Genomic DNA, 12,008 nt, shown 5'->3' on the forward strand with positions numbered 1-12,008 from the left:
GTACATGTCTGGTGGTTGATGGTGGCTGTCAGCTAAGACCTGGGAGCATTACAGCTGTCCCTGGAACACTTACACATGGCCTCTCCCTGTGGCCTGAGCTTCCTTGAAATATGATGGCCGGATTCTAAGGACAAGTGTTCAGAGAGCGAACAAGAAAGCCATATAGTTGCTGTATTGCCTTTCTTAACCTAGCCCTGGAATCAGTTCTGCCATGTGCCACATTCTGTTCCTTAGAAAGGAGTCAGCATGGCTACCCTATATTCAAAGCAAAGGAACTTAGACTCCACCTCTATATGGGAGGAATGTCAAGGAATGTGTAGGCATGTTTTAAACCACCACAAGCCATACATGAAATCAGTGCCCAGGGCATTGTAGCTATCATGATTTGATAGCTGGAACTAATTTCCTGAGCCCTCTGGTCTATCCTACTTAGGACCTACTTTTCCACTAGGCTCCTTTAATGTCTTGTAGAACCTTGGCCTCAACTCATTTCTTACCTCTCAAAGTCTCACTCTGTCCTTATAAAAGAAGAAGATGGTTATTACCTAGGAAAAAAGGTAATAATCTAAGGGAGGCTTCCATAAACTTCTTTCACCTGTGCCTGGCAAAAGCTAGATGCTTGCAAATTGCAAATTCTTGTTTCATTGTAGCTTTTGAATGTCACTTTCCTTGGCAGGATAATTTTTATTTTTATTTTTATTTTTTATTTTTTGAGGAGGAGTCTCGCTGTATCGCCCAGGCTGGAGTGCAATGGCGTGATCTTGGCTCACTGCAACCTCTGCCTCCCAGGTTCAAGTGATTCTCCTGTCTCAGCCTCCTGAGTAGCTGGGATTACAGGCGCATGCCACCACGCCTGTCTAATTTTTGTATTTTTAGTAGAGACAGGATTTCACCATGTTGGTCAGGCTGGTCTCAAACTCCTGACCTCGTGATCCGCCCACCTCGGCCTCCCAAAGTGCTGGGATTACAGGCGTGAGCTACCACACCGGGCCTGATAGTTTGTAATTTTGTTTTGAGACGGAGTCTCACTCTGTCGTCCAGGCTGGAGTGCAGTAGCGTAATCTCGGCTCACTGCAAGCTCTGCCCCCTTGGTTCAGGCCATTCTGCCTCAGCCTCCCGAGTAGCTGGTACTACAGGCGCCCGCCACCACGCCTGGCTAAATTTTTGTATTTTTAGTAGAGATAGGGTTTCACCGTGTTAGCCAGGATGGTCTCGATCTCCTGACTTCATGATCCGCCCGCCTTGGCCTCCCAAAGTGTTGTGATTACAGGCGTAAGCCACTACGCCCGGCCTATAACTTATAATTTTTTGAGACCGAGTTTCGCTCTGTCGCCCAGGCTACAGTGCAGTGGCACAATTGGCTCACTCAACCTCCGTCTCCTGAGTTCAAGCAATTCTCATGCCTCAGCCTCCCAAGAAGCTGGGACTACAGGCCTGTGCCACCACACCCGGCTAACTTTTGTATTTTTAGTAGAGATAGGGTTTCACCATGTTGGCCAGGCTGGTCTGAACTCCTGACCTCATGTGATCTCCCAACCTCGGGCTCGGAAAGTGCTAGGTGTGAGCCATCGTGCCAGGCCAATAATTTGTAATTCTAAATGCCCCCTTCTGCAACTAATAACCAATTTTCAAGTATCAGCTTGGGAAAGCTCTTTGAGAGAGAAATTATTCTAGTTCTTTACTAAATATGTGTAAGATCTTGGTTTAGGTCCAAATTGTTCGCCCAAAGTTTGGCATAAGGGGTCTCAAAGATTCAGTCAGTCGGGGGAATTAGCAGTCCAAGAACAGTAGAGAAGCAAATGAAAATACTAGAAACTGGCCGGGCATGGTGGCTCATGCCTGTAATCCCAGCACTTCGGGAGGCTGAGGTGGGAGGATCACTTGAGATCAGGAATTCTAGACCAGCCTGGCCAACGTGACGAAACCCCGTCTCTACTAAAAATACAAAATTAGCCGGGTGTGGTGGCATATGCCTGTAATCCCAGCTACGTGGGTGGCTGAGCCAGGAAAATCGCTTGAACCTGGGAGGCAGAGGTTGCAGTGAGCCGAGATCGCGCCACCGCACTCCAGCCTGGGCGACTAAAGAGAAACTGTCTCAAAAAAAGAAAAGAAAAAAGAATATACTAGAAACCCAGAAATTATAAGAGCACCTGTGAGAGAGTTTAATGCCAGGCCATGACCTTTCAGCAGCCGCATCACAGAAGGCTGCATTGCACCTCTCTAAATGGGCTTTTTCCTACTCAGTTTTTCTTGCTCCAAGAGTAACCCTTAGTTTTTTGTTTGTTTTCGAGACAGAGTCTCACACTGTCACCCAGGCTGGAGTGCAGTGGCAGGATCTTGGCTTACTGCAACCACCCCCACCAGGTTCAAGCGATTCTCCTGCCCCAACCCCCCGAGTAGCCGGGATTACAGGCTCGTGACTCCACGCCTGGCTAATTTTTCTATTTTTAGTAGTAGAGATGGGGTTTCACCATGTTGGCCAGGCTGGTCTCAAACTCCTCACCTCAAGTGATCACCCACCTTGGCCTCTCAAAGTGCTGGGATTATAGGCGTGAGCCACTGCGCCTGGTCAAATTTTTTATATTTTGTAGAGATGGGGGTCTCACTATGTTGCCCAGGCTGTTCTTGAACTACTGGGCTCAGGCAATTCTCCTGGCTCAGCCTTCCAAAATGCTCAGATTACAGGTGTGAGCCACTGTGCCCAGCCTCTAAGATGTCCTTGTCCCTAGCTATTATTGTATACTATTATCTTCTAATCTTTCCCGACAGGACTATTTTCATTGTAACTCAAATGGAAATGCCTTTCATCCCTCCTAAATTTGTCAAAGCTGAGGATGATAAATGCACGTAACAGGAAGAAAGCGTTAGGAAATTAGCTCAAATCATCTAGAAAGAATGTTTATTGACTTATCCTAAATATATAATTTATATAAATCTACATAATTATATAAAAGTACTCAGGCTAAATTACAGTAAATATCTTTTAGTTATACTGTTAATTACAACCTTGAAGCTTACTAAATTATTTTAAAACTACTTGGCCACATTAACTTCAGATAAAAGTTGTCCCTAAAACAATGGCATTGATGTCCGCTAAAGTAGAACTCCTTTTAAATTATGTTATTTTTTTTTTGAGACAGAGTTTTGCTCTTGTTGCCCAGGCAAATGCACGATCTTGGCCCACTGCAACCTTTGCCTCCTGGGTTCAAGCGATTCTTCCACCTCAGCCTCCCCAGTAGCTGGGATTACAGGTGCCCACTACCACCCCCGGCTAATTTTTTTAATTTTATTTTTAGTAGAGACGAGGTTTCACCATATAAAACATAACTTAGGGCCAGGCGTGGTGGCTCATGCCTGTAATCCCAGCACTTTGGGAGGCCAAGGCGGGCGGATCATCTGAGGTCAGGAGTTCGATACACACCTGGCCAACATGGTAAAACCCGTCTCTATCAAAAAAAAAAACAAAAAACAAAAAACAAAAATTAGCCGGGCGTGGTGGCGTGCGCCTAGGAGGCTGAGGTAGGAGAAACGCTTGAACCCGGGAGGTGGAGGTGGAAGGGAGCCCAGATCACGCCACTGCACTGCAGCCTGGGCTACAGAGGGAGACTCCTTCTCAAAAAATAAATAATAAATGTTTTAATTGCAAAAACTAGCATGTAGAAAATAGGGCAAAAATACAAATTATCTGTGAGTCTAACCCCGAGACACCCAACAAGTTAATTTTCCTGTTTTTAGCGTAAAATCTTTCAAGTAAATAACTACTACTTTTAGTCTCTGCACCAGGAATCTCACGTGTTTTCAAATGTTTTACAAAGCACGTAAAAAAGTATTTCAAAAGTCCCACTTACCCCTCCCACTCCTATTTTTAAGATTATTAGGATCGGCCCAAATTTAAAAATTTAACAAAAAGAGTGCTTATTAATTACATTTTAAAATGAAGGGTTACAAAAAGAGATAAGCCTGGGATTTCTAATTCGGGGGCCATGGGACCTCTCCCCTCCAAGTGCAAGCTGTAGCAACCTGCCGGGTCCACGCATGCGTGGGTCATACTCCACGGGTTCCGGTTTCTACTCCCTGTGAACCAAAAGCCAGAGAGGCCCAAGCACGAGTCCGGAAGTGAGGGAGGGAGGACTTTGGTTCGCAGCCGCCTCCCAGCTGGAACCTCATCCTTAGCGCTCGGCCACGGGCGGCGTAACTCGGGGTTCCGCCTCGGAATACCTCCCACTTCTCTTGTCTAAGAGGAGCAGTAGCAAGCTGAGCTCAGAGCGAAGCTGGCGAGCCAAGGAGATAACCCTCGGTGGGGATGCCCAGAGGGTGCCTGCTCCACGCCCCTCGAAACCGACTCTCATTGCCGCTGCTGCAAAGCAACCTGAGGTGCGCCACCTACCCGACTGAGGCTGCGCAAGTCCCGGGGTCTGGGCGGGGTGGTCCTCGTGCGCGCCGCGTCGCCGTGGAGACGAGGGCGGGCCCGCGCGAGACTGGCGTCTAGAGGCGCGCGAAGCGCTGAGGCGGGCGTGGACCGCGCGGGAGTTAAGAAGCGGGTCCCGGACCGCCCTATACCGCCGGGTTTTCTCCCAGCGTCAGGCCCGATGGCTCGGCTTCCCCAGGTACAAGGCCCGGCCCTAAGGTCCCCACCCTCTTCTGGGCTCTGCCTTTCCGGCAGTGAGCCCGGCAAGGAGCTCAGTCGGGTTCCTCCGAGCCCCGTGAAATCTGTCCGAGCCTCCGCTTCCTCCCCTGAAAGTGCAGGTGATGTTGTCTACTTGCGGGTCTGTGGTGCGGGAATGAAGGAAGTGCGACAAGAGGGCGCAGGACGGGGCCTGGAGCCTGCCATCCTCTCCCGCCGCGTCTTCTGGGCTTCTTGTCTTCCGCCTTGGGGGCACCGCATCCTCCCAGGCGTCTAGTGCGCTCCTGGCCGGTGCTCGAGTCCACGCAATGCTCCTTAGCGTGCGCGGATCCAAATCAGGGGTTTCCTCCTCCCGGCTACGTGGCCCGGGAGCGGAAGGGCTGGTATATGGGCGACCTTACCCCCACTGAGCCCGCAGGGAGTAACGCAGTAAACAAACCTTGAAGTCTTCCCCGCGTGGGAGGTGGGTGCCTGTTTTTATTTTATGGGAGGCTGTTCAGGTTTCTTAACTGCTGTGTAGATGTGTTGTAAATATTTGTTGAATGAATGATGTGAGGGACTTGAGTACAGCCATACCTCGCTTTATTGCACTTCACAGATACCGTGTTTTTTACAAATGGAAAGTTTGTAGCAAGCAGCCCTGCACCAAGCAACTATTTTTTCAACAGCATGTGCCCACTTCCTGTCACTCACACTTTGGTAACTATCGCTATATTTCAAACTTTTTATTTCAGGTATACCGTTACAGCGATCTGTGATCAGTGATCTTTGATGTTGTTATTGCAATTGTTTTAGGTGGCCACGAACCTCACTGGTATAAGACAGCAAACTTGTGTTGTGTCTGACTGCTCCACCTACCTGCCAGTTCCCTGTTTCTCTCCTCCCTCTAGGTCCTCCTTGTAGCCTGAGAGGCAAAAATATTGAAATTAGGCCAATTAATAGCCCCACAGTGGCCCCTAAGTGTTCCAGTGAAAGGAACAGTTCCATGTCTCTCACTTTATATCAAAAGCTAGAAATGACTAAGCTTAGTGAAGGAGGCACATCAAAAGCTGAAATAACATGAAAGCTAGGCCTCTTGTACCAAACAGCTGAGTTGTGCATGCAAAGAAAAAGTTGTTGAAGCGAATTAAAAGTGCTACTCCAGGGAACACACCAGGGATAAGAAAGCTAAACAGCCTTATTGCTGATATGGAGAAAGTTTTAGTAGTCTGGATAGAAGATCAAACCAGCCACAACATTCTTTTAAACCAAAATCTAATTTTGAGCAAGGCCCTAATTCTCTTCAAATCTATGAGGGCTGGGAGAGATGAGCAAGCTGCAAAAGAAAAGTTGTAAGCTGGCCAGGGGCAGTGGTTCATGCCTGTGATCCCAGCACTTTGGGAGGCCGAGGTGGGCGGATCACCAGCCTGGCCAACAAGGTGAAATCCCGCCTCTACTAAAAATACAAAAATTAGCTGGGCGCGGTGGTGCGTCCCTATAGTCCCAGCTACTCAGAAGGAGAATCGCTTTAGCCCACAAGGTGGAGGTTGCAGTGAGCCGAGATCAGTCCGCTGCACTGTAGTCTGGGCGGCAGTGAGACTCTGTCTCAAAAAAAAAAAAAAGTTGGAAGCTAGCAAGGGTTGATTTTTGTTTGGTTTGGTTTTGGTTTTGAGACAGAGTTTCACTGGAGGTGCAGTGGCACGATCTCAGCTCACTGCAACCCCCACCTCCTGGTTTCTAGTGATTTTTCTGCCTCAGCCACCCGGGTAGCTGGGATTACGGGCGCCCACCACCATGCTTAGCTAATTTTGTATTTTTAGTAGAGAGGGCGTTTCACCATGTTGGCCAGACTGGTCTTGAACTCCCGACCTCATGTGATCCACCCCCCTTGGCCTCCCAAAGTGCTGGGATTACAGGCCTGAGCCACTGCGCCCAGCCTTGTTTTTGGTTTTTTGTTTTTTTTTGAGATGAGTCTCGCTCTGTTGCCCAGGCTGGAGTGCAGTGGAGCAATCTCGGCTCACAGCAAACTCCGCGCCCCAGGTTCACGCCATTCTCCTGGCTCAGCTTCCCTAGTAGCTGGGACTACAGGCGCCTGCCACCATGCCCAGCTAATATTTTTGTATTTTTAGTAGAGACAGGGTTTCACCATGTTAGCCAGGATGGCCTCGATCTCCTGACCTCGTGATCTGCCCGCCTCGGCCTCCCAAAGTGCTGGGATTACAGGCGTGAGCCACCGCACCCAGCCTTGATTTTGTTTTGAGACAGGGTCTTGTTCTGTCATGCAGGCTGGAGTGCAGTGGCGATCATGGCTCATTGCAGCCTTGAACTTATAGGCGCAAGAGATCCTCCTGCCTTAGCCTCCTGAGTGTCTGGGTGTGTGACACCATGCTTGGCTATTTTTTTTTTTTTTGAGATGAGGGTCTTGCTAGTTGACTGGGCTGGCCTCAGGCAATCCTCCTGTCTTGGCCTCCCAAAGTGCTGGGATTCCAGGTATGAGCCACAGCACCTGGCTGAGGTTTAAGGAAAGAAGCCATCTCTATAACATCAAAGTGCAAGGTATGGCAGCAAGTTTTCCAGAAGATCTAGCTAAGATTTTTGATGCAAGTGTCTCCACTGAACAACTGATTTTCAGTGTAGATAGAAGCAGTCTTCTATTGGAAGAAGATGCCATTCTTGGACTTTTATGGCTAGAGAGAAGTCAATGCCTGGCTTCAAAGCTTCGAAGGACAGGCTGCCTCTCTTGTTAGGGGCTAATGCAGCTGGTGACTTTAAGCTGAAGCTAATGCTCATGTACCATGCCAAAACTCCTAGGGCTTTTAGGAATTATGTTAACTCTATTCTGCCTATGCTCTGTAAATGCAACAACAAACCCAGGATGACCACATGTCTATTTACTGAATGTCTTTACATCATGTTTACAGTGTGGTTTACGGAATATTTTAAGCCTACTATTGAGACCTACTGTTCAGAAAAAAGGATTCCTTTCAAGATATTACTGGTCATTAACAAGGCACCTGGTCACCAAGGAACTCTGATGAAGATGTACAAAGAGATTAATGTTATTTTACGTGTCTGCTAACACAGAATGCATTCTACAGCCCACGGTTCAAGGAGTAATTTTGACTTTCAAGTCATTATTTAAGAAATACATTTTGTGGGCTGGGCACAGTGGCTCACGCCTGTAATCCCAGCACTTTGGGAGGCCGAGGCGGGTGGATCACAAGGTCAGGAGTTTGAGACCAGCCTGGCCAACATAGTGAAACCCTGTCTCAAGTAAAAAATACAAAAAATTAGCCAGATGTGGTAGTGGGCGCCCATAATCCCAGCTACTGGGGAGGCTGAGGCAGGAGAATCACTTGAACCCGGGAGGTGGAGGTTGCAGTGAGCCAAGATTGCGCCATTGCACTCCAGCCTGGGCAACAGAGTGACCAGACTCCATATCAAAAAAAAAAAAAAAAAAAATACGTTTTGTGAGGCCATAGCTGCCATAGGTAGTGATTCCTCTGATGGATCTGGGCAAAGTAAATTGAAAATTTTCTGGAAAGGATTTAACATTCTAGGTGCCATTAAGAACATTCATGATTTGTGGGAAGAGGTTAAAATATCAATTCTAGCCTGGCCAACATGAAGAAACCCTGTCTCTACTAAAAATACAAAAATTAGCTGGGTGTGGTGGTGGGCACCTGTAATCCCAGCTACCCAGGAGGCTGAGGCATGAGAATTGCTTGAACCCAGGAGGCAGAGGTTGCAGTGAGCCAAGACTGCACCACTGCACTCTAGCCTGGGTGACAGAGCAAGACTCCGTCTAAAAAAAAAAAAAAAAATCATTAAAAGGAGTTTGAAGAAGTTGAGTCAGGCCCCCATGGATGACTGAGAGACTCAAGACCCGAGTGGTGGAATGTGATAGAAAAATCAAGCGAACTAGAATTAGAAGGGCAGCCTAAAAATGTGACCAGTTGCTGCAACCTCATGATAAAACTTGGATGGATGAGATGAGGAGTGGTTTCTTTTTTTTTTTTGAGATGGAGTTTCACTCTTGTTGCCCAGGCTGGAGTGCATGGCACACTCTTGCCCTCCTGACCTCGTGTGATCCACCTGCTTCGGCCTCCCAAAGTGCTGGGATTACAGGCCTGAGCCACTACATGCCCAGTCTTGTTTTTGTTTTTGTTTTCAGACAGCGTCTTGTTCTGTTGTCCAGGCTGGAGTGCAGTGGTGATCATGGCTCATTGCAGCCTTGAACTAGGTGAAAGTGATTCTCCTGCCTTAGCCTCCTGCCTCCTGAGTATCTGAGTGTGTAATACCATGCCTCGTTGTTTTGTGTTTTTTTTTTTTTGAGATGACGGTCTTGTTGACCAGGCTGGTCTTGAACTCCTGGCCTCAAGCAGTCCTCCTGCCTTGGCCTGGCCTCAAGCAGTCCTCCTGCCTTGGCCTCCCAAAGTGCTCACCACAACCTCCGCCTCCCGGGTTCAAGTGATTCTTCTGCCTCAGCCTGCCAAGTAGCTGGGATTACAGGCATGTGCCACCACGCCTGGCTAATTTTTTGTATTTTTAGTAGAGACAGGGTTTCACTGTGTTAGCCAGGATGGTCTCCATCTCTCAGCCTCCCAAAGTGCTGGGATTACAGGTGTGAGCCACCGTGCCTGGTGAAAGTGGTTTCTTTAGTTGAAATCTACACCTGGTGAAGATGCTGTGAACATTGTTGAAATGACAGCAAAGGATTTAGAACATTACATAAACTTAGTTGACAAAGCGGTGGTAGGATTTGAGAGGATTGACTTCAATTTGAAAGATGTTCTACTGTGGGTAAAATGCTATTAAATAGCATTACATGCTATAGAGAAATCTTTGATGAAAGGAAGAGTCCATCAATGTGACACACATCACTATTGTCTTATTTTAAGAAACTGCCAGGCTGGGTGCAGTGGCTCACACCTCTAATCCCAGCACTTTGGGAGGCTGAGGCGGGCAGATGACCTGAGGTCAGGAGTTTGAGACCAGTCTGGCCAACATGGTGAAACCCCGTCACTACTAAAAATACAAATATTAACCAGGCACGGTGGTGTGCACCTGTAGTCCCAGCTACTCCAGAGGCTGAGGCAGGAGAATCGCTTGAACCCAGGAGGCGGAGGTTGCAGTGAGCCGAGATTGCGCCACTGTGCTCCAGCCTGGGCGACAGAGTGAGACTCCATCTTAAAAAAGGAAAAAAAAAAATTGAAAATGCCACAGCTGCCAGATGCAGTGGCTCACGCCTGTAATCCTAGCACTTTGGGTGGCTGAGGTGGGCGATCACTTGAGGTCAGTAGTTCAAGACCAGCCTGGCCAACATGGTGAAACCCTGACTCTACTAAAAATATAAAAGCCAGTTGTGGTGGCGGGCGCCTATAATTTCCGCTACTCGGGAGGCTGAGGCAGGAGAATCGCTTGAACCCAGGAGCCGAGATCGCACCACAGAGTGAGACTTTGTCTCAAAAAAAACAAAAATAAATTGCCACAGCCACTCCAACCTTCAGCAATCACTACCCTGATCAGTCAGCAGCTATTAACATGGAGGCAAGACCCTCTACTGGCAAAAATATTACAACTCACTGAAGAATCAGATAATTGTTAGCATTTTTTAGCAATAAAGTGTTTTTTTTATTTTTATTTTTGAGACCGTTTCATCTCATCGCCCATGGTGGAATGCAATGGCGTGATCTTGGCTCACTGCAACCTCCGCCTCCTAGGTTCAAGCGATTCTTCTGCCTCAGCCTCCTGAGTAGCTGGAATTACAGGCACCTGCCACCATACCCAACTAATTTTGTGTTTTTAGTAGAGACAGGGTTTTGCCATGTTGGCCAGGCTGGTCTCGAATTCCTGACCTCAGGTGATCCTCCCGCCTAGGCCTCCCAAAGTGCTGGGATTTACAGGCGTGAGCCACTGCACCTGCCCAATAAGGTGGTTTTTTTTTTTTTTTTTTTGAGTCTGAGTGTTGCTCTGTTACCCAGACTGGAATGCAATGGCACGATCTCGGCTCGCTGCAACCTCCGTCTCCCAGGTTCAAGCAATTCTCCTGCCTCAGCCTCCCGAGTAGCTGGGATTACAGGCGCCCACCACCACCACTGGCTAATTTTTGTATTTTTAGTAGAGACGGAGGTTTCACCGTATTGTCCAGGCTGGTCTCGAACTCCTGACCTCGTGACCCGCCCACCTTGGCCTCCCAAAGTGCTGAGATTACGGTCGTGAGCCACTGTGCCCGGCCAAAGTATTTTTAAATTAAGGTATGTACATTAGTTTTTTAGACAGTGCTATTGCACACTTAACTACAAGTGTAGGCATAACTTTTTTTTTTTTTTTTTTTTTTTTGAGACAGAGTGTTGCTCTGTTACCCAGGCTGGAGTGCAGTGGCGTGATCTTGGCTCACTACAAGCTCCGCCTCCCGGGTTCATGCCATTCTCCTCCCTCAGCCTCCCAAGTAGCTGGGACTACAGGCGCCCGCCACCACGCCCGGCAATTTTTTGTATTTTTAGTAGAGATGGGGTTTCACCATGTTAGCCAGGATGGTCTCGATCTCCTGACCTCGTGATCCACCCGCCTCGGCCTCCCAAAGTGCTGGGATTACAGGCGTGAGTCACCTTGCCCAGCTGACATAACTTTTATATGAACTCGGACATCAAAAAATTCATGTGACTGGCTTTATTTATGTGCTCTGCAGCTGAACTCTCAGTATCTCTGAGGTCTGCCTGTACTAGTCCCAGTTCCACCACTTGTTAGCTGGGAACCTTGAACCCTCCATCTATAAAATGAAGTTGATAACCACTTGCTGAGGTAGTTATATTAAAGTAGGTAGTTCATGAAAAGTGCTTAGCACTAATGCGTAGCAGAGTACCCTCTCTATAGATGTTATTTTGATTATAGTCTATACATTTTTGATTGTGTGGTACTCTCAACATTTTGTTAAAACATAACATTGATAAGAAAAAATCGATTCTGGATGGGTCCACTGTCTGTCTGTAGTTGGCACGTTCCTCATGCCTGTGTGGGTTTTCGCCGGATGCTCTGATTTCCTCCCATGTCCCCACGATAAGCACATTAGCTTCATTGACATGTCTAAATGATCCTAGTGTGAGTGAGTGTGTGTGTGAGTGTGCAATGCCATGAATGGCATCCTGTCCAGGGTGGCTTCCCCCCTTGTGCCCTGAGCTGCCAGGATAGACTCTAGCCATCCTTGACCCTGAAATGGAATAAGTGGGTAAATAATTACCTTACTTATTCTTATGAATCTTCTGTACATGTATGTATAGCTCACATTTATTTCAGTGTTTAATATTAAAAGGATTTGGATCTTTATTTAGAAGTTTGATGATGTTTTGTGACCAGAAATATGTTATAGGAACTTAACTCTTGTTTATATCAATTAGCTTATGAT

The 12,008-nt window shown here is 47.6% G+C and overlaps 1 protein-coding gene across 50 annotated transcripts in view; it reads left to right on the plus strand.

Annotated features, from left to right (window-relative positions):
• Positions 1–4,095: 4,095 nt before the first annotated feature.
• Positions 4,096–12,008, plus strand: part of SFI1 (SFI1 centrin binding protein) — a 121,230-nt gene continuing 113,317 nt past the window's right edge. For 15 of the 50 annotated variants that reach the window (XM_024240039.3, XM_063722865.1, XM_063722871.1 and 12 more), the window contains exon 1: positions 4,103–4,374. The gene's annotated coding sequence lies outside the window, so the exon portion shown is untranslated. Of the gene's footprint in view, positions 4,608–12,008 lie in introns of all 50 variants that reach the window. The other 35 variants (XM_024240044.3, XM_024240042.3, XM_063722885.1 and 32 more) reach the window with 7 other exon arrangements.

This window comes from Pongo abelii, chromosome 23, assembly GCF_028885655.2.
Source record: "Pongo abelii isolate AG06213 chromosome 23, NHGRI_mPonAbe1-v2.0_pri, whole genome shotgun sequence".
In the NCBI taxonomy this organism is placed as follows: Eukaryota; Metazoa; Chordata; class Mammalia; order Primates; family Hominidae; genus Pongo; species Pongo abelii.